Below are 27,226 nucleotides of genomic sequence, written 5' to 3' on the forward strand. Positions count from 1 at the left end.
GTTTTCGGCTTCTTTGCGCTCCACCACCGGGACAACGCTAACCACTCGGTTGGTGGCTGCGATGTACAACGGCATCGGCTCCATTGAACCCGGCGTTGCGAGGATTGGCGCGGTTGAGAGCACGCGCTTTAAGTCACGGAAGGCTTCATCCGCTGCGGTGACCGGACGAACTTGTCCGCCTTCCTCATCAAGCGATACGGGGCGGTGCCTTCTCCCCGGCCGGGCGACGAAGCGGCTCAAGGAAGCCGGACGGCCGGCGAACTCACGGGCGTCCTTGAGGCAGCTGCGGCAGCTCCATCTTCTCAATGGCATCGATCTTCTCCGGGTTGGCTTCGATTCCTCGGCGAGAGACGAGGTAGCCCGAGAGTTGGCCGGGTGGCACACGAAAGTGCACTTGGCCGGGTTGAGCTTCATCCGGAATCTTCGCAGATTGGTGAAGGTTTCTCTCGGGTCATCAAGGAGGGTAGGCATCTCCTTGGTTTTTACAACGACATCATCCACATATGCGTGAACATTTACGCCGATTTGATCCTGCAAACACTTTTGCATGCACCTTTGGTAGGTGGCGCTGCATTTTCAAGCCGAATGGCATGGTCGTGTAGCGAGTAAGCCCGTACGGGGTAATGAACGAAGTCTTTATTTGATCAGCCGGATTCAAAGGAATGCGGTGGTAGCACGAATAGGCATCTAGAAAAGACAACGGTTCACGGCCGGCGATCGAGTCTATGACTTGATCTATGCGCGGCGGGGGAAGGGTCCTTCGGGCACGCCTTGTTCGGGCTGGTGTAGTCGATACACATGCGCCGGGAGCCGTTCTTCTTCAAAACCGGGACCGGGTTCGCCAACCGGTCCGGGTGCGGTACTTCCATGATGAAGCCGGCAGCTAGGAGCCGGGCGATTTCTTCACCGATGGCCTTCGTCGTTCTTCGGCGAAGCGCACGAGAGGCTGCTTCACCGGCATGGCTTCGGGCCGGACGTGGAGGTGGTGCTCAGCCAACTCCCTCGGCACACCGGCATGTCTCTTGGAGTCCATGCGAAGATGTCCCGATTCTCACGGAGGAAGGCTGGTGAGCTCGCTTTCCTATTTCTTGTTCAAGCGGCACCGATGGTGACGTACTTGTCCCGGCTGCGCCGGAGTCCAGCGGGATCTTCTTGGTCTTGTCGGCCGGCTGGAAGTGAGTCGTCCCGGCCGGGTTGCCGCCGGCCGGCATGTCCGTCTGCGCGGCTTTGGCGAGGGCAACGGCGTCATGGATGAGCTGCTTCTCGGTGGCGATGACCGGCGTCCGGGCCATCTTGGAGCTCGCGTGGCGCAATCCATGGAGCGGCGATAGTCGCCGGCTATGGTGATGACCCCCTTTGGGCCGGGCGGCTTCATCTTCGGGTATCCATAGTGGGGCACCGCCATGAACTTGGTCGGGGCCGGCCTGCCCGAGGAGCGCGTGGTAGGGACTCACGAGGTCCACCACCTCGAACTCGATTCTCTCGGTGCGGAAGTGGTCCGGCTTCCCGAACATCACCTCCGGCGTGATCCGGCCTATCGGCTGGCGGCGGTGGCTCGGCACGATGCCATGGAAGACGGTGGGGGTGGGGCGCAACTCGGCCTCCTGGATGCCCGGCTTGCGGGCGGTGTCGCGGTAGAGGATGTTGATGCTGCTGCCGCCGTCGATGAGGACGCGCGAAAATCGCACGGCTGCGCCGGGTCGTGCCGATGGTGGGGTCAAGGACCATGGCGTAGCTGCCCGGCTTCGGCGGGACAGCCGGTGTGTCGCGGCGATCAAAAGTGATGGCTCTGCTCGACCGGTTTGGTGCTGCGGGGACCGGCGGTATGACCGCGTTGACCTCGAGGGAACGGCTCTGCGGCTCGTCTTGTCCTCGGGCTCGGAGGTGAAGATGATGTAGGTAGCATCTTCGGCCAGATATCGGCCGCCATGGTGCACTTGGTTAGCCTCGTGGTGCTCGAGGTTGGCGTTCTCTGCGCCGCCTTGACCACCCGGCCCGCCGGCTGGAGGGCGGGGGTGGAGGGGGAGGGGTTCGCCGCTTGTCGGCCGCTTCATGAAGTGGCGATCGCGGGTGGTGTGGTTGGAGGGGTTCTTGCCGCTGTGGTACTTGCACGGCGAGTCGAGCATCTGCTCGAAGGTGTACTTCGGCTTCCATTGCCGGTACGTTTGCTTCGGCGGCGGCTGCACTGCCGCGTTGTCCGACACGGCTGCCACATGGGCGGAGCCGTACCGGCGGTCCGGCTGGTCGCTGTGACGCTTGCCGCGGTAATTGTCCCGCCGGCTGCCATGCGAGCCGCCTTCGGCCGGCTTGTGCTCAGCCGGCTTGTGGTTGTCCCGTCTTGCTGGGGCTGGTGAAACGTCAGCCGGCACCTTGCCGGCTTCCTCAGCCAGCGCGTACTTGTCGGCAATGGCCATCAAGGCGGCCATCGTCTTGGGCTCGCTGCGGCGTAGCTTGTGCCACGGCATGGTGTTGGGCCGGCAGCCTCCCATGAAGAAGGCGATGGCTTGCATCTCGTGCACGCCCTCGCAAGAGTTGCGCATCTCGCACCCGGCGCGTCGGGTACGCGCGATCCGTCTCGTCCGGGCCACTGCTTGCACATCTCAAGCTGTTGAGGGCGACCCGGCCGGCGATAGGTGCCGGTGAAGTTGCTGATGAAGGCGGCCTCGAAGTCCAGCCAGCCGTTTATGCTGCCGGCTGGCGGGTTGTTGAGCCATGTGCGGGCGGAGCCGAGCGGCATGAGGGGAGTAGCGCACGGCCCGGCGCTTGTTGCCCGGGAGATGCCGGCTGCGGTGGAGTAGTCCTGCAGCCGGTCCTCCGGCTTGGCGGTGCCGTCATCACCTGGGCGTGTCGCGGGGGAGCGGGAAACCGTCGAGCACGGGCTCGTTGGCGATGCGGGGCCCGAAGCACTTGGGGCAAGCCGGCGCCGCCTCTTCCGCAATGCGGGATTCGATCAGCCGGTCGAGGCGGTCTGCGGCGTCGGCGGGCTCGATGCGTGGGCCCGGCCGGGAGTGGGCCGGGCGGCGAGCGCCGCTCGCTCGGGAGCCGGCCGGTGAGGGCGTCGCGGCTCGGAGTCTTGCTCCCGGTTCCGGCTTGGCGGAGCCCGGCTGCGGCTGCTGCCGCCGCCCGGGCGATGGCTCGGCCGGCTCGGGGTTGCGCGCGTGGCGCGGAGTCGGCTGCGCCGGCTTGGTGCTGGGGAGGCGGACTCGGCCGTGTCCCTGGCGTTGCTGCGGCACCACGAGCGTGAGAAGCTCTGGGATCTCGGGCGTACACAGGGTCTTTCGACTGCTCGTTGGCAGCCTTCACCAAATCAGCCACCGCGCGATGCGGCGGCGTAGCTCTTCGCCTTCAGGCGGTGCAGCTCTTCTGCGGCGGCTTCGGCCGCGAGCATGTTCTTGTCGGGGGTGTTGTAGATGGGCAGCTCCATGGATGGAGCCGGCTCGTCCGCGCCGTCGCGGTCGATCTCGGCGCCTAGGTCGCGGCCTCTGCGGCGGATCTCGCCGGCTCGGGCTGGGGTTGTCGCCGCACGGGGTGAGGCCGTGGGCGCGGTTGTACTCGCGGCCGGGTGATGTCCCACGGCGCTTAGCAGCAGCCAGCTCCTCGGTCCGCTTGAGGAGGAGCACGCGGTGCGCCTCCAGTGTCTGCCTCGACGGCGGCGGCGTCGGTGCCGGCGCCGGTGGTGAGCGGGGTGCTCGGCTTTGCCCGGACTTGCTCCGGTCGGGACGGTGGTGGTGGCGCCTTTGGGCCCGAGCCGGAGGCGTTGGGGTCAACGTGGCGCTCCGAGGTTGGGGCCGCGGGTGCGCGGGTTCTTGGTGACTTCTTCGCCAGCCATCATGACTTGCACGACGGCGGGGCTGGCGGGAACGCTGCGGCCGGCTCGCGGAGGAGGGCTGGCGCAGCGCAGCACCTGCCGTGGGTAGCGCGGCGGTGCGACGGTGGCGACGTAGACGTCGTGGCCGCCGAAGGAGATGACGCTGTCGCCGGCTGGGAAGGGCCGGTCGGCGAAGCGACCGGCGTTGTCGGCGACGCGGTCGAGGGAGCCGAATCTCCGGATCAAGCCTCGAAGCGACTCGCTCGCCGGTGGTGATGGTGAGGCCCGTCCGGATGAAGACACCGGCCGAGGATGTCTGAAGGCCCCACGGTGGGCGCCAAATGTCGTGGTATCGTCACGGCATATGCCATAGGGTGGCTAATCGAAGGGGCTCTGAGAGATCTCACGGCGGTATCCGGAAGCGGGTTTGGGCACGAGCGACACGGCGACGTACCCGGGTTCGAGGCCCTCCGGTGGAGGTAAAACCTCTACTCACGCTATGAGTGTATAAGATGTCACACGGTACAATGGTGCTCCTAGAGGTCGTATCCGGCTGGCCACGAGAGGCTAAGGGAGACGATGGTCTCTCTCACGGGGCGGCGCCGTAGGTAGGTCAAAGCAATAAGTGTTGATCCTCTCCCGCACGAGAGGGGTAGTGCGGCTTATATAGGCACCGGCACTTTACATATAAGACCCTATAGTCCTGCGGCCGGCTTGGCCGGCTTCGGCTTCCGCTCCTTCCCGAGGCGGTGACGTCGGGGAGCCGTTGAGGCGTCGTGGCTTCGTCCCATCCGGCTGCTCAGGTCATCGGTATGGAGAGGAAGTGTCTCTGTCGCCGTCAGCCACTGTAGCCTGTACGGCGCGTCGTAAGCCATGATGGCCTGTCCGGCGCGTGGCACTATTGCTCCACAGTGCCCCGTGCTTTGCGGAAGATGAAGTCAGCGTGGACTTTGGGAACCCGGATCACCAACCCGGTTCCTTCCTGTGCAAGACTCGCCAGCCTCGAGTCGGTCTGAGGTTCGGACCCCCAGTCGGATATGGCTTGTAGAAGCCGGCCCAACTACAGCATTGGCGGCCGTAGCTAAGCCGACTAGGACCTAGAGCCAGCCGGCTTCCGGACCAGCCGGCCACGGCGCCAGCCGGCTGCTCCTCAGCCGGCCTTTGCCGCGAGCCGGCCAGTGGCCAGCCGGCTGCTCCGCGTCCATTGCCCTACCCGGGGTCTTCCCCCCGACACCTAGGTGCATATGCTCCCTCAACCAAAAAAATTATATTTCAAAGTGTTGAAACTTTTTAACAAAAAATTAACATATATATCTCCATCATAATCTATGTGTGTCTGTCCAGTTTCACAAAAAGTAAATCACTACGGGACGCTGCCATGCAGCCTATCTTTGTCGTGTGCCTCCACACGACAAAGATTTGCGTACGGAGGAAAACGCACGGCAAAGATCTTGGCAACGGCAAAGACAGACACGAGCGCACGGTAAAGATACGATTCACGACAACGACGGAAGAGAGCGCGCGGCAAAGCAAGCTTTTGCCTAGTGTTTTAAACAAACGCACGGTAAAGCAAGCTTTTGCCTAGTGTAAGCGCACGACAAAGATGTAAAAACTGGATTTCTTCTGAACTCAAAAGATGTCGCGTGGTATAGTTATCAACAAACGAACACTTAGTCCAGTGGCAAGGTTGCATGTTTTTCCTACTTTGCATTCTAGGTTCAAATTCCAAACTGGCCAGTTTGGGGTTTTTTTTTACCAAGCCTTTGCCGTGCATATAAGGCCTTTTGTCGGGCAAATAGTTGCACGGCAAAGCCTTGTTTTCCTGTAGTGGTGGTCTATGTAAAAAGGAAAAAAATTATCTTGTAAAAAAACCCTATTTTAGCACTGAATTTTATCTTTTTTACACACGCTAAATGACAAGTCGATTTTTCATGTAATGCCCTTGTGAGCGTGTAGCACGTGAAGATGTACGTACGAACTTTTTATTTAAATTAAAAAAAAGTGTGTAAGATACATTTAAAAGTAAAGGGAGCATATTATCCCATGTTTCAAAACACCACTCTCCACTTTTAGGCGTGTGGCTGTTAACTAGAAGGTTGGAAGTTTCGACCCTCCTTTTAACGCCAAGCTTTACTCGAAGAAGCTTATCACCTTTCTTAACCCGAGTCTTCAGCCTCTGCTAGCGCTGCCCCGGAGGTCAGTAGACCAACGTGTACTTCCTTTTGTTTTTCTTTTGTACTCCTTTTATTTTCCTGCTATTACTACACCTTCGTCATTGATTCTACAGAAACACCATTTTAGTCGGTGTCCCGGATGTGCAGTATTTGCTTTTAGTTAGCTATATTTCACCGTTAGTTAGTTCCAATGAATCTATGTTAAACATAATTCTTTCACTTGTGCAATATGATTACAGTTAGGATTCTGCTGGTATAAGTACGATAAGCTTTCGAGGCTTTTCCCTTTCATAAAGGGTCACGCTGAGCGTCTCCGGGGGATCAAATCCCCGATCCCCGGGTCGCCAACCGCACGATGCAACTAAAGTTAACCGTCAGATTTGCGGTCACCCCGCTCTAACGTGGAAACAACAAAAAAGAAGAAACCACCGAAGAAATTTCCCCTCCTCCCCGACCTTCGTGTTCGAGACTGCAGCACCTCCGGCGGTGTCGCGTCTGGCTTGCAGCACCGCCGCCCGCGCCAGCAGCACCTCCACCTGTGCGGGCAGCAATTCCGCCCAGCGCCGGCAGCACCGGGGAGCACGACGCCACTAGCCGCACGTAGCTTTGCCGGCGGCCTCACCGGCCTCCTTACAGCATGACGGCGCCCCGTTTGTAGCAACCACCGTTGCTGCTTGTAGCAATGTCCGCCGCTGCTTGTCGCAGCCGTCGACGACCCATGTAGCAGCCACCGACGCCCATTGTAGCAGCAGCCTCCACCTATTGTAGCCGCCGTCGCCGTCGCCGCGACATGAAGCAGAGGCCAACGCCTATTTAGCAGCAACCGCCGCCCTTGTAGCAGCCGCCGACGCCCATCTTAGCAAAAGCCTCCGCCTATTGTAGCAGCCACAGCCACCGCCGCGACATGTAGCAGAGGCCACCGCCCATGTAGCAGCTAGGTTGCCTGGATACGGCGATACGGATACGGATACGGCGATACGCCGATACGTCGATTTTCCAAAAACACCGATACTGGGATATGTTTGTATACATATAATTTTTAATAACATATATACAAATTACTGATTTTTTACCAGAAAAACTACTATATAAGAGTATCTAGAGGTTGTTTGCATAAAAGCTTCACAACTCCAGCACTCTCTTAGTCGCTTCTCCACCTTGCTCTGAAGTAACGATTTAGTTTCTTTTTTAAAAAAAATAGAAAATCAGCTGCTACGTACATAATAGGTATCCGGAGGTATCCGATACGTATCCGTGTATCCGGCAGTATCCGTATCCAATATGGATACGTGAGTTTTCTGAAGTATCCGTGCAACGGACTGTAGCAGCCGCCGCCGCCCTTGTAGCAGCCGCCGACGCCCATCGTAGCAGAAGCCTCCGCCTATTGTAGCAGCCACAGCCGCCGCCGCGACATGTAGCAGAGGCCACCGCCCATGTAGCAGCCGCCGCCGCCCTTGTAGCTGACGCCAACGCCGCATGTAGCAGCCGCCGACGCCGCTCGCAGCATCGGCTCTCGTCCCTTGCAGCTACAGTAATGCCGGTCGCACCCCACCAACTCCTCCGCCGCCCCCATCATTAGCGGCGGCTTGGCCCGACTCCTCCGGCATCCATGGCGACCTCAAACTAGCTGCCTGTGTCAGAAGCCGGCAAGCTCCTGGCTCGAGGTCGCGACGGTGGAGCCATGGTGCGCTAGCGGCGGGACGAGCAGGAGGCATGAGAGGGAGAGATTGGGGCGGGGCGGCGCAAGGTGACGAGTTTGGGTGCGGGGGCGCATCTCCAGTAGCTTGCGCACGGCCGGCACATCGTGCTTTTTTTCTGTGTGGTGTGTGGTTGAGCGAGTTGGGACAGGGGATAAGAACGGAGTGCTTTGATGAGAGAGGAAGCGTCCAGAGACAGATGCACGTGGGTGGGCCCGACGAGGACACGCGTCGCTCAGTGCGGGAGGAGGCTCGGAGCGTCGTTCCCCGGGGAACACCAGTGTTTTCCTTTCATAAATTATGTGAATTACTGTGTGATGCATTTTTCAGTACATTTTTCTGGTCGGTTTAAAAAGAGAAGCCTGGAATGGAACCCAATGTAATTAATCTAAATATGCAATTAATTAGGGATTCACAATTAATTAGCCTGAAATTAGCCTAATTTAAAGGGATTCACAATCTAAAAATATCCCATTTTTCTGCTCCGTCCGCCGGCGGCCGCCCTTGGCCGCTGCCCTTGGCCGTCGTCCTGGCCGTCTCGCATGGTCGCCGTCCTGGCCGTTGCTCCGTCCGCCGGCGGCCGCGCCTTGGCTCCGGCCGGACCCGTCCTGGCCGCTGCTCCGTCCGCCGGCGGCCGCCCTTGGCCGCCTCGCATGGCCGCCGCCCTGGCCGCTGCTCCGTCCGCCGGCGGCCGCTCGCCCGGCTTCAGCGCGAGGAAGGAGGAGATGGATACGTGAGAGAGAGAGAGAGTGATTACCGCGTGAGAGAGATTAGCACGAGCCGTTCCACCTCGTCCGGACGATTTGGCTGGACGGGTGCGTTCCGCATCTACACGGAATATTCCGTTCCGAGGAATCACTTCGTTCCATCCTTTTGTGGAACCGAACACGAGAATGGGTTCCAGGTGTGGAACCCGTTCCGTTCCATTCCATTCCAGCTCGTTCTAACAGACCCTAATTCTTTCCTTACGGTAGGCCGGTACGGTACGCCCAGGGGTTCATGGAACACTGAAATATAGGTACTTCTGGAGTAAAAATTAATTTCCCATGTCGGCTTTCCTTTTCTTCATGTGTATTGAAGGATGAACAAACACATATTTCTATATGATCCACTACTTTGCTACTTATCGTAAAAGGCTGCATCATTGTACTCTCTTGATGTGTTCATGTTTAGAAGACCAAAATTGAATATCCAAGACCTCGAAAATTACTGCTTTATCAGATAATAGTGAGAATAAAATTGTTATTTGTAGTTCATCGAGACACTAAGTTTGTGATTTCCTGCTATAATTTTATCAAATAAGGGCACATATATGCAAAAGGTTCAATCGTCTAGCATACCATTTTATGTTGGGCAACATGAAGTCTTATGCAAAGATAAATTTTATGAGTTGTATGAGTTAATATCATTATTCATATTTTCTAGAAAGATCCTATTATTTTTCGCTAATATGGACGGGCGCGACGGATACAACAATGATCTAGTATACGACCCTACAATGATCTAGTATGCATGGTAACAGGCACGGCGTACAGCCACAACGATGCTTACCAGTATAACCCTAGTTGTTGATTTTGCATGTCCTTGAAAATTTTATTAAGTTTTTTTCTAATAATTATATTTTTTATAAGTACTGGTAAAAAATATTACTGAATATATTTTAAAATAAATGTATCATCAAAATTTGTTATCTTCCAGGTCATCTTGTGGTTTTTAGATATTAAACTTCATGATGTCTGGACAGGAAATATTTTTTTTTAACATTTTTAACCAGGTATAACTTTACAAACGACAAATCTTAGGACAAAATTGTCGGCAATTTGGGGTGACTCAAATTAAACAATGGTGACCTGTGAAACCAAGATTTCGACGTTGAGGACAACATGGATCCCAGTGGATTGTCAACCTAAGAAAACCAAATTATCAAACTCATCATCCAAAGTTGAGCTCATGTAAAGACGTGTGTGTAGATAGTGTGTTTCACGTGTGCTCATATCGTTGGGCATCAGACACATTTAATGGCTTGATAAAAAAACTCGCCAAAAAAAAGAAGATTCAAAATAGATGTTTTTAGTATAGAATATGGTTCGGGCAACACACGTGCACGCTTACTAGTTTTCAATACACCATCTTATTACTTTTGCATCGCATGATATGCGGTAGTTTCAACATGTTTTTATTCAGCACTCTTTATCGCAGTAACATAGCTTCTCAATAGGATAGTTGTCGATTAGGTAACACCTCCCGTCAATAAATCCCTCCTTGTGGCAGGCCTCAGCACATGGATCATCACGGCAAGAAACAGTGGTATAGGTCTTGCTGGCCTCCTTGCAAGTCTTAGCATGAGAGCCTACAAAAAAAGAACTCAATATGGCGTATGAAAAAAACATATCCTATAGTGTTCTAGAAAGAAACAAGATAATATATGAGACATGGAGTATGAATTTTATATATGATGCATTGAGGAAGTTCCTTGTTCTTTAATTGATATTTTAATACTATAAAACTTACCAGGAGCCAAGAGGAGGAGCATGAGAAATAGCAAACGTAGCAGGCTTGGAACCTTGAGGACTCCCATGTATGAACGATTTCTTGTAGCCATGGATGATCAGGCCTAATGGAAAATTAATGAAATATTAATGCCAAAGATATTATTGTGTGATCATGTTTGGAAGATATGATTGTGACCCTGGCCACGTCAGCGTGTCTGCGTGGCAAACAAAAAAGTTTGGGTTAACTGCGCACGCAAAGGTTCGAACCCAGGCCTGCGCGGACGTGAGACTTGGGCGTTGCCAGTGCGCTGCTGCACAAGAAACAGTGGTATAGGTCTTGCTGGCCTCCTTGCAAGTCTTAGCATGAGAGCCTACAAAAAAAGAACTCAATATGGCGTATGAAAAAAACATATCCTATAGTGTTCTAGAAAGAAACAAGATAATATATGAGACATGGAGTATGAATTTTATATATGATGCATTGAGGAAGTTCCTTGTTCTTTAATTGATATTTTAATACTATAAAACTTACCAGGAGCCAAGAGGAGGAGCATGAGAAATAGCAAACGTAGCAGGCTTGGAACCTTGAGGACTCCCATGTATGAACGATTTCTTGTAGCCATGGATGATCAGGCCTAATGGAAAATTAATGAAATATTAATGCCAAAGATATTATTGTGTGATCATGTTTGGAAGATATGATTGTGACCCTGGCCACGTCAGCGTGTCTGCGTGGCAAACAAAAAAGTTTGGGTTAACTGCGCGCGCAAAGGTTCGAACCCAGGCCTGCGCGGACGTGAGACTTGGGCGTTGCCAGTGCGCTGCTGCTAGTGATTTGCCTGAAACAAGGTCGCAGACTTTCTGAAGTGTAAGACGCAGGTAACTGAAGTTTGAACACTTGCGAACTGAAAACTGACACCTGCAGGTGATTTGTGCACGCGTTTTAAAGCATCGTGAACGAGGAACCTTGGAAGCCAAACTGAGAAAACTCGACGAGTTGAGCTTACGGGTTGTGCCAAGATTCATGGGTGGTGGTGTGGTTCACTTTGGTTCTTCGTGTCGCCGGCGGTGAGCTTTGGAAAACGAGACCGTGTCACAGACGAGGAACAGTAAAAACAGAAACTCGTTTTCTGGACCGAAGTTTGCTTGATGATGGCGTCGTGTACAGGCATCGAAACTAGGTGACTCCAAAACAAAAGTTGTAGATCTACGTCGGGGCTTTGCAACGGTTCCAAGATATCGCGCAGAGGTGGAGTGGTTCGCCGGCGGGAAGCTTCGGAAGATAGGCACCGTGACAGATGTAAAACGTCTACTTTTTCTCTCGAACTCACTCAACCCCGCTCGATCTCTGCAGATCTGTTCGATCCAAGCATATAGTAGCATGCAGGGGCGAGGCAAGGAGGTGTGCTCACCCTGGTTCGTCGAGGAGGAAGGAAGTAGAGGGGGGCCGCCTGGTCGGAGTCGAAGAAGAAGGAGACGCCCGTGAAGTAGCTAGATGATGCAGAGAAGAGGTCGATCTCGTGCAGATCTTGATGTCACAGGTTCCTTGAAGCAGACGAGGGCGTGGAGGATGACACGGTGGCTCCGTTCCACGGATCAGGTGGGCGCGCCGGTGAACATGGCGACGACGGTGAGGGTAGACGGCGGCAGGAGGTTTTGTCTCGGCGGTGTTTTTCTTGCAGGGAAGGAAAATGGCGGCGCTGCTTGAGGAATGGAGGCGATCTAGGGTTACTGGAGAGGGTGCTGTTGCTTTTTAGAGAGGGACGGAGGAGCGCAGGTGACCGTGAAGAAGGAGGCGACGGCGTCGCATTCTTTGCCAGAAGAAGGTGGCGAGGAGACGTCGTCGAGCGATAGGAGCAGGTCTCTGTTTACTATTTCGGTAAGATAGACCTGGGCCAGGTAAGGTGGGCTCCGGTGGAAAAGAGAGAGGGGGTTAGCTGGGCTTGCTGGGTTTAGGTGTAGACTTAGGTTTTTCCTTTTTATTTCTTCTTACTTATAAATTCTTTTCTGAAATTTGAGGGAAGCAGATTTTGAAATTTGAAATGGACTTTTGAATTTGGAGAAGGCTCAGCCTTGTATACCAACTATGGTAGGCTTGAGTACAAGAAGAAAAAGAGAAAGAGAACAAGAGGAAAGACATAGAGAAAGTAAAAGGATAAGAAAATATTTGGTAAACATTAATGGCTCAACCATTTGAGAAGGTAAACCATCTCAAGAACATCTTATTAGCATTGCAAAATAGAAAGAGAGGGAAGGTTTATAGCAACCATATAATAGAAAATTTTGGCATGACCTATTTGAAATATAGATCAAGTGGTGGAAGGTTGGCTTGTGCTTTTCTTGGAACATCACAAGAGGAGGGGATGAACCAAGATAGAGGAAGAAAAAAGAACAACAAGCAAACAAAAGAAAACCAAGAATCAAATGCAATTTAGAAAAACCAAGGTGGTTATATGCATGTATGCAACATGATGGTATGACAACAATGCAAGAAAAGAACAAAGGGGTCTATGTATTACTCTTGGGATGTTATAGCCGACCGCCTTGTGGGCCGGCTGGAACCAGGTCTGCGCTGGCTTGACCATGGCCGACTGACCATGGTCAGGGCCGGCTCTACATGTCATGCCCGGCTTGGTCCGCCTTTCCCCTGACCGGCTCGGAGCTGGTGATCCTTGCAGGAGAAGGCTCCGAAAAGGTCATCCGGGTCCAAAAGTCCACCGAGGACACTAAGTCCCACGGATCAGGGGGCACTGTAGAGCAACAGTGACCCGCATCTGGACAGGCCATCATGGCCTGGCTTCCCCGGGCGCCGCAGGCTACGGGCGGCGCTAGCTAGTGGCCGCAGGCTACGACCGCTAGCTAGATTCGCCTACGTCACGTCGCTCGGCACGTCTTGTCCCTGCCAGGAGCGACAGGAAGGACGAGACAGGGCCGACAGCAGGGCGCCACGGCGCCTCGGGAAGGCGCGAAGGAGTCGGAGCCGGCGGAACCGGCAACATAGGCTATAGGGACTTCTTTGTAATGTTCTAGGCTCTATATAAGCTAGACCAGCACCCCCTTGCATGCGGACAATCGATCCATTCTCATTGCATACTTAGCACCGCTCGGGAGAGAGGCCTTCGTCTACCTCGAGCCCTCTTCCCAGCCGGATACAGCTCAAGGAGCACCATCGTACTGTCTCACATCATATACACTCTAGAGCAGGAGTATGGGTGTTACCTCCATACGAGGGCCCCAAACCTGGGTACGTCGCTTGTGTCGCTCGTGCTCATACCCGCATCCGGAGATCGCCGTAGGCCAAAGGCCGGAACCACCCGACTTTAGCCATCCCATGGCATATGCCGTGACGATACCATGACAGTCAGAGTGCTGCTCTGATTCTGAGTCTTTGTCAGAGGAATCCGCAGTTCGTTGAGATTCTGCGGGTTCACTCTGAGGAACAGAGGATTCTTGCGAGTCGTCGGTGACAACGGCTCGCTCATCCACTTCCCCACCTCCATGTAGCGGGGGAAGGGAAGAAATAGATTGATGGCCCTGCAGGCAAAAAGAGTGAGAACGAAAGGGAAAATTACCAAAACATGAAGGAAGAACAACTGCAGTCAAAAAAACAGGAATACAACTCGAAAAGAAAGTACTTACTTCGGGAAGGGCATTCTCACCGCTGAACGGTTCCACACGGCAGGAAGAAGGAACTTCATGATTTTTGCTCAAGGAGGTGAAGCGGCGGACAAGCTTCTCCAAATCCTTCAAGGAAAGATCGTCAGAAACCCTGGCAGGGTCTTCAGCACCTGAGTACGTCCAAAAAGGATTTTTGCGAGCTTGCAGGGGCTACACTCGAATTCGCAGATAGTGTGCAATAATTTGCACACCCAACAGTTCTACCCCATCGGTGTTCTGAAGCTCTGGGATGCGATCAATAAGAGCGTCAATGGCTGCCTTTTCTTCAGATGTAGCCTCTGATACGTCTCCAACGTACCTATAATTTTTGATGTTCCATGCTTGTTTTATGACAATACTTACATGTTTTGCTTGCACTTTATAATGTTTTTATGCATTTTCCGGAACTAACCTATTAACAAGATGCCATAGTGCCAGTTCCTGTTTTCTGCTGTTTTTGGTTCCGTAAAGGTCTGTTCGGGCAATATTCTCGGAATTCGACGAAATCAACGCCCAAGATCCTATTTTTCCCGAAGCATCCGAACACCGAAGGAGAGTCGGAGGAGAGCCGGGGGCCACCACATAGGTGGGCCGCGCGGGCCACACCCTGGCCGCGCCGGCCTGGTGTGGGGCCACCCTGTCGCCCCTCCTGCGCCGCCTCTTCGCCTATTTAAGCCCTTTCGACCTAAAAACGCAAGACCAATTGACGAAACTCTAGAAAGACTCCAGGGGCGCCGCCACCATTGCGAAACTCCAATTCGGGGGACAGAAGTCTCTGTTCTGGCACCCTGCCGGACGGGGAAGTGCCCCCGAAAGCCATCTCCATCAACGCCACCGCCTCCATCATGCTCCGTGAGTAGTTCCCCCATGGACTACGGGTTCTAGCTGTAGCTAGTTGGTATCATCTCTCCCATGTACTTCAATACAATGATCTCATGAGCTGCCTTACATGATTGAGATTCATCTGATGTAATCGGTGTTGTGTTTGTCGGGATCCGATGGATTGTTACGTTATGATTGTCTATCTACAAAGTTTATGAAGTTATTGTTGCCGCAATCTTGTTGTGTTTAATGCTTGTCACTAGGGCCCGAGTGGCATGATCTTAGATTAAAGCTCTATACTTATTGCTTAGATTGTATCTACAAGTTGTATGCACATGTCTATGTCCGGAACCAAAGGCCCCAAAGTGACAGAAATTGGGACAACTGGAGGGAAAGGCTTAGATATGAGGATCACATGTTTTCACAGAGTGTTAATGCTTTGCTCCGGTGCTCTATTAAAAGGAGTACCTTAATTTCCGATAGATTCCCTAGAGGCCCTGGCCGCCACCGGCTGGTAGGACAAAAGATGTTGTGCAAGTTTCTCATTGCGAGCACGTACGACTATAATTGGAAAACATGCCTACATGATTAATGATCTTGATATTCTGTCTTAATGCTATTTCAATCCTATCAATTGCCCGACCGTAATTTGTTCACCCAACACTTGTTATTGGAGAGTTGCCACTAGTGTAGATAGTCGGGAACCCCGGTCCATCTTTCATCATCATATACTCGTTCTACATGTCATTGGAAGTAGTATCAACTATTTTCTCGGTGCCATTGCTCTCATATTACCGCTACTGTCTGTCGTGTTATCGTTACTCACTGCTCTCATATCACTGCTACTTTCACATCACCCTCAGTTACTAGTGCTTTTCCAGGTACAAACTGAATTGACAACTCAGTTGTTAAGGCTTATAAGTATTCTTTACCTCCCTTGTGTCGAATCAATAAATTGGGTTTTACTACCCGCGAAGACTACTGCGATCCCCTATACTTGTGGGTTATCAAGATCGTTTTCTACGGCGCCGTTGCCGGGGAGGCATAGCTCTACTCATAAGTTCACCTGGGGAGTACACTCTACCTCTCTCTCCGTTTTTATTTTATTTTATTTTGTTTTGCTTAGTTTATTTCTGTCTAGTATTATTTTTCTTAGTTTACTTTTGCTTAGTTTCTTTTTGTCTTGTTTTATTTTCCTCATATACCCAAAAATCCATAAAAAATTGAAAAACCTAAAAATTAAAAAACTGCTGTTATGGGAGAACTCATAACCTACTGGGAGCTTATAGAATATTATAATAATTATAGAGAATCAAGAGCGGGAAAAGTGATGAGTGCTGTGATAGAAAAACTGGAAACAATTGCTAAAATCTTGCTTAAACGCCATGATATAAACTGTTGCTCTCAACAGGACACTAAACATCTTAAATTTTGATGTGGCTTTAGTGAGGAATTTTTAATTAAGAACTATAATCGGAATAGCTATATTCATTTTGGGTTTGAAGAGGTAGAACAATTTGTCATATTTATGGGAGCCTCTGAGATAGAATCCTTCATGGTTAAAAATTATGAAACTTGTGTTGTTTGTAAGGACCTTAAAGATTATGTCTCTTCTATCCTTAATTTTTGCAATGAAAGTTACACTGATAATCCTTATATCATTGATTATAAAGAGAGACTCATTAATGCACAAGAATGCACTCACAATTTGCGAGGGACTTGTGGAAGAAGAAATTGATGAACCTGAAAGCTCATTGGATGAAAAAGAGGAGGAAATTGATGAACCTGAAAGCTCGTTGGATGAAAAAGAAGAGGAGAGTGATGAACAAAAGGAGGAAGAATGGATTAGCTACCCATGCCAACCTTCTAATGAGAGTAACTCTTTATCTCTTACACTATTTGATTGTCCTCCATGCTTACCGAAAGAGGTTGAATGTTATGTTCATGTGGATTCTCTTGAAATATTCCCTATGAGTAAAACTTGTGAGAATAATTATGCTACTGTTATTTATGATAATCCATGCTACTTTGATAAATCTTATGATAATGCTTTGTTTGTGCCTCGATGTCGAAATGCATGGTACTAAAGAATTTTGCGTAGCAAATGTTTATGATAAAGCTCTTGATGATGGTCCTATGTTACTTGATAATATTAATTGTACTACTAATGAAAATGGGATTGGAGAGGTCTTGACATTATCTATGAGTCCCATATCTCTTGAGATTGATCAACCATCTTGTTATATTATTGATAAAGGTGTGTTTGAAAGTTTTAATCGCACTATTTTTGAGCTTGATAAAAATTATGTGTTTGGGAATCATGAAAAGCATGCTGTATGTGATAGTTATGTTGTTGAGTTTGTTCATGAAGCTACTGAAAATTATTATGAGAGATGAAAATATGGTTATAGAAATTTGCATAGTACTAAAACACCTCTCTATATGCTGAAGATTTTGAAGTTATTCTTGTTTTATCTTCTTATGCTTGTCACTTTGTTCTTCATGAATTTATTTGTGTACAAGATTCCTATGCATAGGAAGTGGGTTAGACTTAAATGTGTTTTGTATTTGCTTCTTGATTCTCTCTTTTGCTTCAACTCTTATTCCTTGCGAGTGCATCATTAAAACTGCTGAGCCCATCTTAATGGCTATAAAGAAAGAACTTCTTGGGAGATAACCCATGTGTTTATTTTGCTACTGTTTTGTTGTGTCTTGGAAGTTGTTACTACTGTAGCAACCTCTCCTTATCTTTATTTTATTGCAATATTGTGCCAAGTGAAGCCTCTAATCGAAGGTTGATACTAGATTTGGATTTCTGCGCAGAAACAGATTTCTATCTGTCACGAATCTGGGCTGTTTTCTCTGTAGGTAACTCAGAAAATTATGCCAATTTACGTGCGTGTTCCTCAGATATGTACGCAACTTTCGTTAGTTTTGAGTTTTCTGATTTGAGCAACGGAAGTACCTCTTTTAAATTCGTCTTTACTCGTCTCGTTCTGTTTTGGCAGATTCTGTCTCTGTTTTTTGCATTGTCTCTTGCGGACTTTAAGCAAGGCTTTCTACACGTGGAGAGCTGCAGCTAATGTTTTATTGAGTTCTTGCAATGTGTCACTACAGGACCAAGGTGGATTCAAGTTTTTTGAGTACTAACCCCTCTAATGAAGTTTATGAGAAGTTTGGTGTGAAGGAAGTTTTCAAGGGTCAAGAGAGGAGGATGATATATGATCAAGAAGAGTGAAAAGTCTAAGCTTGGGGATGCCCCCGTGGTTCATCCCTGCATATTTCAAGAAGACTCAAGCGTCTAAGCTTGGGGATGCCTTGGGCATCCCCTTCTTCATCAACTTAACAGGTTTCTTCTATTGAAACTATATTTTTATTCGGTCACATCTTATGTTCTTCACTTGGAGCGTCTGTGTGTTTTATTTTTGTTTTTGTTTGAATAAGATTGGATCCTAGCAATACTTGTTTGGGAGAGAGACACGCTCCGCTTTTTCATATGAACACTTGTTCTTCGTTTTACTTTTAATGTTCAATGATAAAAGCTGGAAGCTACATCACTTATGGTTATTTGGTTGGAAACAGAAAATGCCTCATATTGTCTTGAATAATTTGACACTTGGCAATTGTTTTGAGCTCTCAAGTAGATCATGATTAAGTTTTTCATGTAGTTTAAACCTATTAGTGGAGAACTACTGTAGAGCTTGTTGAAATTGGTTTGCATGATTGGTCTCTCTTAAGGTCTAGATATTTTCTCGGTAAAAGTGTTTGAGCAACAAGGAAGACAAGTGTAGAGTATTATAATGCTTGCAAAATGTTCTTATGTAAGTTTTGTTTGTACCGGTTCATACTTGTGTTTTCTTCAAACAACCTTGCTAGCCAAAGCCTTGTACCGAGAGGAAATGCTTCTCGTGCATCCAAAACCTTGAGCCAAAACCTATGCCATTTGTGTCCACCATATCTACCTACTATGTGGTATTTCCTGCCATTCCAAGTAAATACTTCATGTGCTACCTTTAAACAATTCAAAACTTTACTATCTCTTATTTGTGTCAATGTTTTATAGCTCATGAGGAAGTATGTGGTGTTTTATCTTTCAATCTTGTTGGGCAGCTTTCACCAATGGACTAGTGGCTTCATCCGCTTATCCAATAATTTTGCAAAAAGAGCTGGCAACGGGGTTCCCAGCCCCAATTAATTAACTTTCATTAATAATTCTCTTCACGTGTTTTGCCCCGATTCATCAGTAAGCAACTTAATTTTGCAAATAGACACTCCTTCATGGTATGTGAATGTTGGAAGGCACCCGAGGATTCGGTTAGCCATGGCTTGTGTAAGCAAAAGGTTGGGAGGAGTGTCAACCATAAAACTAAAACTAAAGTACATGTGTAAACAAAAGAGAAGAGGGATGATCTACCTTGTCCGGTAGAGATAACGTCCTTCATGGGAGCCGCTCTTTGAAAGTTTGTTTGGCAAGGGGGTTAGAGTGCCCACTACCATTCGTTGACAACAACAAACACCTCTCAAAACTTTACTTTTATACTCTCTATATGATTTCAAAACTTAAAAAGCTCTAGCACATGATTTAATCCCTGCTTCCCTCTGCGAAGGGCCTTTCTTTTACTTTATGTTGAGTCAGTTTACCTACTTCCTTCCATCTTAGAAGCAAACACTTGTGTCAACTGTGCATTGATTCTTACATATTTGCTTATGTGCATTCATCATATTACTTTGTGTTGACCATTATCCATGAGATATGCATGTTGAAAGTTGAAAGCAACTGCTGAAACTTGAATCTTCCTCTGTGTTGCTTCGATGCCTTTACTTTGAATCTATTGCTTTATGAGTTAACTCTTGTGCAAGACTTTTGATGCTTGTCTTGAAAGTACTCTTCATGAAAAGTTTTGCTATATGTTATCTATTTGTTAGCAACTATAGATTATTGCCTTGAGTCACTTCATTCATCTCATGTGCTTTGTAATAGTATGATCAAGGTTATGTAAGTATCATGTCACTACGAGAAATTATTCTTTTTATCGTTTACCTACTCGAGGACGAGCAGGAACTAAGCTTGGGGATGCTGATACGTCTCCAACGTACCTATAATTTCTGATGTTCCATGCTTGTTTTATGACAATACTTACATGTTTTGCTTGCACTTTATAATATTTTTATGCATTTTCCGGAACTAACCTATTAACAAGATGCCACGAGTTGTCGGTTCTCGTTTTCTGCTGTTTTTGGTTCCAGAAAGGCTGTTCGGGCAATATGCTCGGAATTCGACGAAATCAACGCCCAAGATCCTATTTTTCCCGGAAGCATCCGAACACCGAAGGAGAGTCGGAGGAGAGTCGGGGGCCACCACACAGGTGGGCCGCGCGGGCCACACCCCGGCCGCGCCGGCCCGGTGTGGGGCCACCCTGTCGCCCTCTCCGCGCCGCCTCTTCGCCTATTTAAGCCCTTTCGACCTAAAAACGCAGGACCAATTGACGAAACTCCGGAAAGACTCCGTGGGCGCCGCCACCATCGCGAAACTCCAATTCGGGGGACGAAGTCTCCGTTCCGGCACCCTGCCGGACGGGGAAGTGCCCCGGAAGCCATCTCCATCAACGCCACCGCCTCCATCATGCTCCGTGAGTAGTTCCCCCATGGACTACGGGTTCTAGCTGTAGCTAGTTGGTATCATCTCTCCCATGTACTTCAATACAATGATCTCATGAGCTGCCTTACATGATTGAGATTCATCTCGATGTAATCGGTGTTGTGTTTGTCGGGATCCGATGGATTGTTACGTTATGATTGTCTATCTACAAAGTTTATGAAGTTATTGTTGCTCGCAATCTTGTTGTGTTTAATGCTTGTCACTAGGGCCCGAGTGGCATGATCTTAGATTAAAGCTCTATACTTATTGCTTAGATTGTATCTACAAGTTGTATGCACATGTCTATGTCCGGAACCAAAGGCCCCAAAGTGACGAAATTGGGACAACTGGAGGGAAAGGCTTAGATATGAGGATCACATGTTTTCACGCAGTGTTAATGCTTTGCTCCGGTGCTCTATTAAAAGGAGTACCTTAATTTCCAAGAGATTCCCTAGAGGCCCGGCTGCCACCGGTCGGTAGGACAAAAGATGTTGTGCAAGTTTCTCATTGCGAGCACGTACGACTATAATTGGAAAACATGCCTACATGATTAATGATCTTGATATTCTGTCTTAATGCTATTTCAATCCTATAAATTGCCCGACGGTAATTTGTTCACCCAACACTTGTTATTGGAGAGTTGCACTAGTGTAGATAGCTGGGAACCCCGGTCCATCTTTCATCATCATATACTCGTTCTACATGTCATTGGAAGTAGTATCAACTATTTTCTGGTGCCATTGCTCTCATATTACTCGCTACTCGCTGCTCGTGTTACTCGTTACTATCGCTCTCATATCATCGCTACTTTCACATCACCCCTGTTACTAGTGCTTTTCCGGTGCAGACTGAATTGACAACTCAGTTGTTAAGGCTTATAAGTATTCTTTACCTCCCCTTGTGTCGAATCAATAAATTGGGTTTTACTACCCGCGAAGACTGCTGCGATCCCCTATACTTGTGGGTTATCAGCCTCCGCGTCCCAAGACGTGCGCCTTTGAATATCCTCGGAAGCATCAAAAGGGGAAAGACCGTACTCCTGAGCATCCGAAGATTCATCCTTGACGTAAAGCCACTTCCTGCGCCAGCCTTGGACAGAGTCGGCGAACTTCACGTCAAAATAGGCGACCTCTGGACGCACGCAGATGCACACACCACCTACGTTGTAGATGACGTTCTTCAAGTTGTTGCGGCGGAGGTAAAAGATGCGCTTCCATAGGCCCCAATGAGGTTCAATGCCTAGGAAGCACTCGCAGAGAGTGATGAAGATGGAGATATGAAGGAGATAATTTGGGGTCAGCTAGTGCAGCTGGATCCCGTAGATAAAGAGGAGGCCACGAAGAAATTCGTGAACAGGAACAGACAGGCCGCGAATGAGGAAATCAACGAAGATTACCCGGAAACCGGAAGGAGGATGGGGAGAACTCTCGTCCCCTGGCATCCTCATGGATTCATTGCTGAGCAGGCCCATCTTCTTCAGCATCTTCTTGTCCTGCGCGGAGAGCTTTGACCTCTCCCATCCGGAGATCATGGCCTTCTCCACACGTTCTTCGGTGTCTGGAGCGCGGTTCTTGCACTGCTTGGAGCGCGGAGCCATGGCGGAAGGCACAGTGGAGAAAAGAGAGAGAGAGGAAGCAGAGTGTGTGCACGAGGTGCTCGAGGAAGAAGGGTAGAGAGAGAGAAGTTGTGCAGCGCACCAAAGGGGGAAAGCTGAGGACAAGGGTCCAATTTATAGGAAGAAGACGATGCGTTCAGCCGTCGGATCAAAAGGGAAGAATTCTGAATCCTATGCGTGTCCAAGGGGTAGAATGGTCTTTGCGCTTCAACTTTACTGGAGGGAAGTTACCGCGTGCGTGCCGGGAATTCCGAAGGATGTGTGCGCCCCACTCGCATGACGTGTTGGAAGTGCAAAGCTTTGGACCCACGGAACAGTGGTTTGCCACGAGTCGTGGCTTCCCAAGGTGGCCATACGTGGCCGTCGTCGACAACGACGTCATTGTAAGAAAAGCTTTGAGTAATAGAGCAAAATATAATGGAAATATAACTTCGATATCTGAAGAAATGTATGGTTAAAAAGAAAAACCGAGAGCCTATGCCCAGATGCAAGCACCTGTTCATATGCTCGGGGGCTACTCTTATCAGAAGAATTTGTGCATACTTCTGATAAGATGACGTGGTGAAGGAAAAATATAGAGTTGATCAAATAACAAAAGTTGAGCCTACAACCAAGTGCAAACACTCGGCTGTAGCCTCGGGGGCTACTCCCATCGGGAGCGCTGGTCGTGCACCCGATGAAATATGAAGAAGAAGAAAAGAAGAGAAGTAATAAGTCAACATAGAATTGCAGACATCTTCAAGTTACATATAACTCGTCATGTACTCCCATCGGGAGATCAAGATATTATTTGATGAGTCAACTCAAATAAATGTACAATTCCAACTGCCGACAAACACACTCGACAAAATATTCTTAAAGCGCGTCAGCCATGGTAAAAACTCTGAATGTCGTAACTCGAAAGAGATTACGAAGGTAAGACCCCAGGATATGTCTCGTGTGGCGTGGTATCGCACCCGAATGTGCTCTCCCACTGTATTCGTATCAGCAGATGCGAAGAAAAATTCTAACAGACGCGTTAGGTACTTGATAAAACACATATGGGATTCGGTTCACGATAAGTTCTTAAGCGGCGCGTGTCGAATTACGCCAGTATCCCGGCTTTGAGTCCAGGGACTTGAGCTTGAAGTAGGTTTATGCGGGTTTGCCATAAGAGCAGTTAACTGGTACCTGGTCCGTCAGATGAACCAGCCCCATCTAGCATCATCCTTGTACAAAATAGACATTGAACAAAATATTCATTATGATTCGAAAGTTTTATAAACATACGACTTAGTTTTACGATGGAGATTTTACTCGACTCAACGATTCAAACAAAATCTCGGGGGCTACTGACATAGGTATGCCGAACAGGCATGCCGAATAAGGCACCCAGATTATCTGGAGAGGACGTGAAGCCCACGAACCCGAAGCTTTGAAGGCCCAGAAACCTAGAGAACTTCGGATAAGGAAAGTAGTGTTGTATTAGGAATAATGTAGCAATACAGGAAGGCCCAATATGCCTCTTGCAGTTTGTAACTTACACGGCACGAAAAGCCTCGGCTCCACCTCCTATACAAAGGGGAGCCGAGGGAAGAGAAATTGATCGAATCCATTGTCAACACACCACCGTAACTTTTGAGTCGAGCACCTTTTCGGATGAACCTTCGATATCTACTTGCCCTCTACTTTCTACGAAACCCTAAGTCTACAATCTGTAGGCATTGACAAGTTAATCCCTTGTCACCTGCGTGATGGCCGTAGTCGCCTGCATGTATGTCGCGTAGGATTTTGCGACCTTCCTCCGCAGTGACGCACCGCTGGAAGATTCCAACGACGCTGCGCTTGTACAACTCCTGATTGATGATGGTGAAGGATTTGCATCAGCTTACGATCATGCGTGATACGGGGTGGCCCGATCTTCTCAGTAAGCAACGGTGGTGATGATGATCACGGGGTGATGGCAGCGGAGGAACACGACGATGAAGTGGATGATAACTTGTATGACGCAACGAGATCTCTCGGTTGGTCCCTGTAGCCAATGCAACAGCCTCTCAACCCCGCAAGATATTCGCAACTCCACACACTTGCGCACGTAGCCGCCGACCACGAAGCGGTAAGTTGCAACCGTCTAATTCCCAATGGAACAGCGAGATCACACAAGACTTTTTCGGGGTCTACACAATATCAAGCAATATGGTGTAGGGATTCAATAGTTTTGCTAGAGCAAACAACTAAGAACTAGGGTTTATCTTAAACGTGGTCTAAAGCAGCTAGGGGGCGTCCCGGGCACTTATATAGGTGTCCGGGACGAGTTCTGGTCGAAAAGATACAAGAATAACCGACCCGAATAGATCTGGTCGAGACAGACTCGGACTAATCCGGTCTGGAATCCGGTCAACCGGGCCAGGGACCGGGTCGGCCGGTCTGGCGTCCGGTCGACCGGGCGGCAACCGGAAACTTCGCAACTTCCCGGTTGTTGCCCGGTATGATGCATCATATCCGGTTGGCGACCGGTCAATCGGGCTCGGGACCGGCCTGGCCGGTCTGGGGCCTGGTCGGACCGGGTTCTGGACCGGCCTGGACGTCGTCTTCTCCTCTCGCGCATGCCTCCCGCTCCTCCCTCGCGCGACCATGAGATATCTTCATGTCCAGCTCCATGTCCAGCTTCACGTCCATCTTGACGTCCGTCTTCATGTCCAGCTGCTCCTCTACTCCTCGTGCGATGCTCGTCTCCTCTTGATACCTGATGATACATAAATAATAGGATTTAGGCAGTATAAAGTTCTCATCAATCAAAGTACCGTTTAGAAACAAGTTCACATGTTGTTTAAGTAGCTTCGCACGAGCCCTTGTAATTGGCCCAATCCGAACTTCATCGGATTTGAGCTTCATAGACGAGGTTCATCTTCATTTGTCAATGACGGAGGTAGTGGTGTAGTAGGGATGTCCTCATCATCCCCCCTTCAAAAGGCGTCGACCTCGACGCTCCAAGGTCTTCTCCGTCATATGGTGTCAAATCAGCAACATTGAAAGAATTACCGACACCAAACTCATCAACCGAAAGATCTATCGAGTATGCATTATCATTGATCTTGGCAAGCACTTTGTAAGGACCAGGTACCACGAGGCTTCAACTTAGACTTCCGCGGCTTCGGGAACCTATCCTTGCGAAAATGTACCCGGACCATATCACCAGGCTTGAACAACATCTCTTTGCGCTTCTTGTTCATCCTTGCAGCATTGCTCTTGCCTTTCTTCTCTATCAACTCTTTAGTCTTCACATGGATCTTACGCACAAAATCTGCCCTCTTGGAAGCAGACATCGTTAGTAGATTAGTGCACTAAATCAAAAATATATGGTGGTACTCTCACAACTCACTCAAAACTGATAAGAAAAGGAGATCTTACCGTTCCAAAGTAAATTAGTGTTGCTTACCACTTGTAGTAATAACTACTGCACGGATGTAGCGAAGCGAATATCAAGGGTATAAGAACAAATCACACGACAAAGCAGGGTATATGTGGGGATGTAGGTAGGCTACCTATTTGCACCAATAACAAGCTCTAGCGCTGACCGTAGACAACCAATGATACTCACACAAGGCGATATAATGGGGCAATGCAACTATATGTGGGAAAAGTTGCAATGCACTAGAGAGACACTAGCAAAGCTCAACGAGACAGGCACAAGATTGCTCAACTACGGGTGCAGTAAAGTAAACTTAGGCCTTCACTTGATTCAACTAGCACTTCACTTTTCTTTTTGGATTTTTCTTTTTGTATAACACACGCAGCTATGTAGCTCTTTTTGCTTCTTTTCAATTTTCTTTTTTTTTTTGATTTTCTGACACAACTCCTTGATAACACGGCCAACAGAAATATGCCAAGCACCGATAACCTAACGAGCAGCCTGTCGAGCGGTAAAACTAGTCTCTTCTGAGAAAGTTCCTAGTCACTTTATATCGAAAGGCCGTGTCTATGGTTGGGAACAAGCACACTGTTCGCTATGTGGACTCGGAGTAACAAAACTGACACAATATGATAAACTAGATGATAGAGAAAACACAAACCCTAACAATACTAGATGGAAAGAAAAAGATACGCAAAAACAACTACGAAAAGCAACTAAAACTCGAAATTAGTGCAATCTAAGGCTATGGCAAACCATAACCCTAATTTTTTTATGGCTTTTTCTGGATAGGAAACACTCACAACTCAACTATAGGGTGGATTGTGGATGGCTTACCGAGGAAAACTGGAAATCTGATACCAAGATGATACGGGGTGGCCCGATCTTCTCAGTAAGCAACGGTGGTGATGATGATCACGGGGTGATGGCAGCGGAGGAACACGACGATGAAGTGGATGATAACTTGTATGACGCAACGAGATCTCTCGGTTGGTCCCTGTCGCCAATGCAACAGCTCTCAACCCCGCAAGATATTCGCAACTCCACACACTTGCGCACGTAGCCGCTGACCACGAAGCGCTAAGTTGCAACCGTCTAATTCCCAATGGAACAGCAGATCACACAAGACTTTTTCAGGGTCTACACAATATCAAGCAATATGGTGTAGGGATTCAATAGTTTTGCTAGAGCAAACAACTAAGAACTAGGGTTTATCTTAAACGTGGTCTAAAGCAGCTAGGGGGCGTCCTGGGCACTTATATAGGTGTCCGGGACGAGTTCTGGTCGAAAAGATATAAGAATAACCGACCCAGAATAGATCTGGTCGAGACAGACTCGGACTAATCCGGTCTGGAATCCGGTCAACCGGGCCGGGGACCGGGTCGGCCTGGCTCAGGCGTCCGGTCGACCGGCGGCAACCGGAAACTTCGCAACTTCCCGGTTGTTGCCCGGTACGATGCATCATATCCGGTTGGCGGCCGGTTGGCGACCGGTCAACCGGGCTGGGGACCGGCCTGGCCGGTCTGGGGCCCGGTCGGACCGGGTTCTGGACCGGCCTGGACATCGTCTTCTCCTCTCGCGCATGCCTCCCGCTCCTCCCTCGCGCGACCATGAGATATCTTCATGTCCAGCTCCATGTCCAGCTTCACGTCCATCTTGACGTCCGTCTTCATGTCCAGCTACTCCTCTACTCCTCGTGCGACGCTCGTCTCCTCTTGATACCTGATGATACATAAATAATAGGATTTAGGCAGTATAAAGTTCTCATCAATCAAAGTACCGTTTAGAAACAAGTTCACATGTTGTTTAAGTAGCTTCGCACGAGCCCTTGTAATTGGCCCAATCCGAACTTCATCGGATTTGAGCTTCACAGCAGGTTCATCTTCATTTGTCAATGACGGAGGTAGTGGTGTAGTAGGGATGTCCTCATCA

At 49.3% G+C, this 27,226-nt stretch overlaps 1 long non-coding RNA gene across 1 annotated transcript; it reads right to left on the reverse strand.

The window, feature by feature from the left end:
- Nucleotides 1–9,728: 9,728 nt before the first annotated feature.
- On the reverse strand, nt 9,729–11,928 carry LOC124695120. The gene is made up of 4 exons (XR_007000529.1): nt 11,584–11,928; nt 10,704–10,806; nt 10,191–10,293; nt 9,729–10,029 (listed from the first exon to the last, which is right to left on the reverse strand). It is a non-coding gene; the product is annotated as an uncharacterized LOC124695120 (long non-coding RNA).
- Between the last annotated feature and the right edge of the window lie 15,298 nt (nt 11,929–27,226).

This window comes from Lolium rigidum, chromosome 3, assembly GCF_022539505.1.
Source record: "Lolium rigidum isolate FL_2022 chromosome 3, APGP_CSIRO_Lrig_0.1, whole genome shotgun sequence".
NCBI lineage: Eukaryota > Viridiplantae > Streptophyta > Magnoliopsida > Poales > Poaceae > Lolium > Lolium rigidum.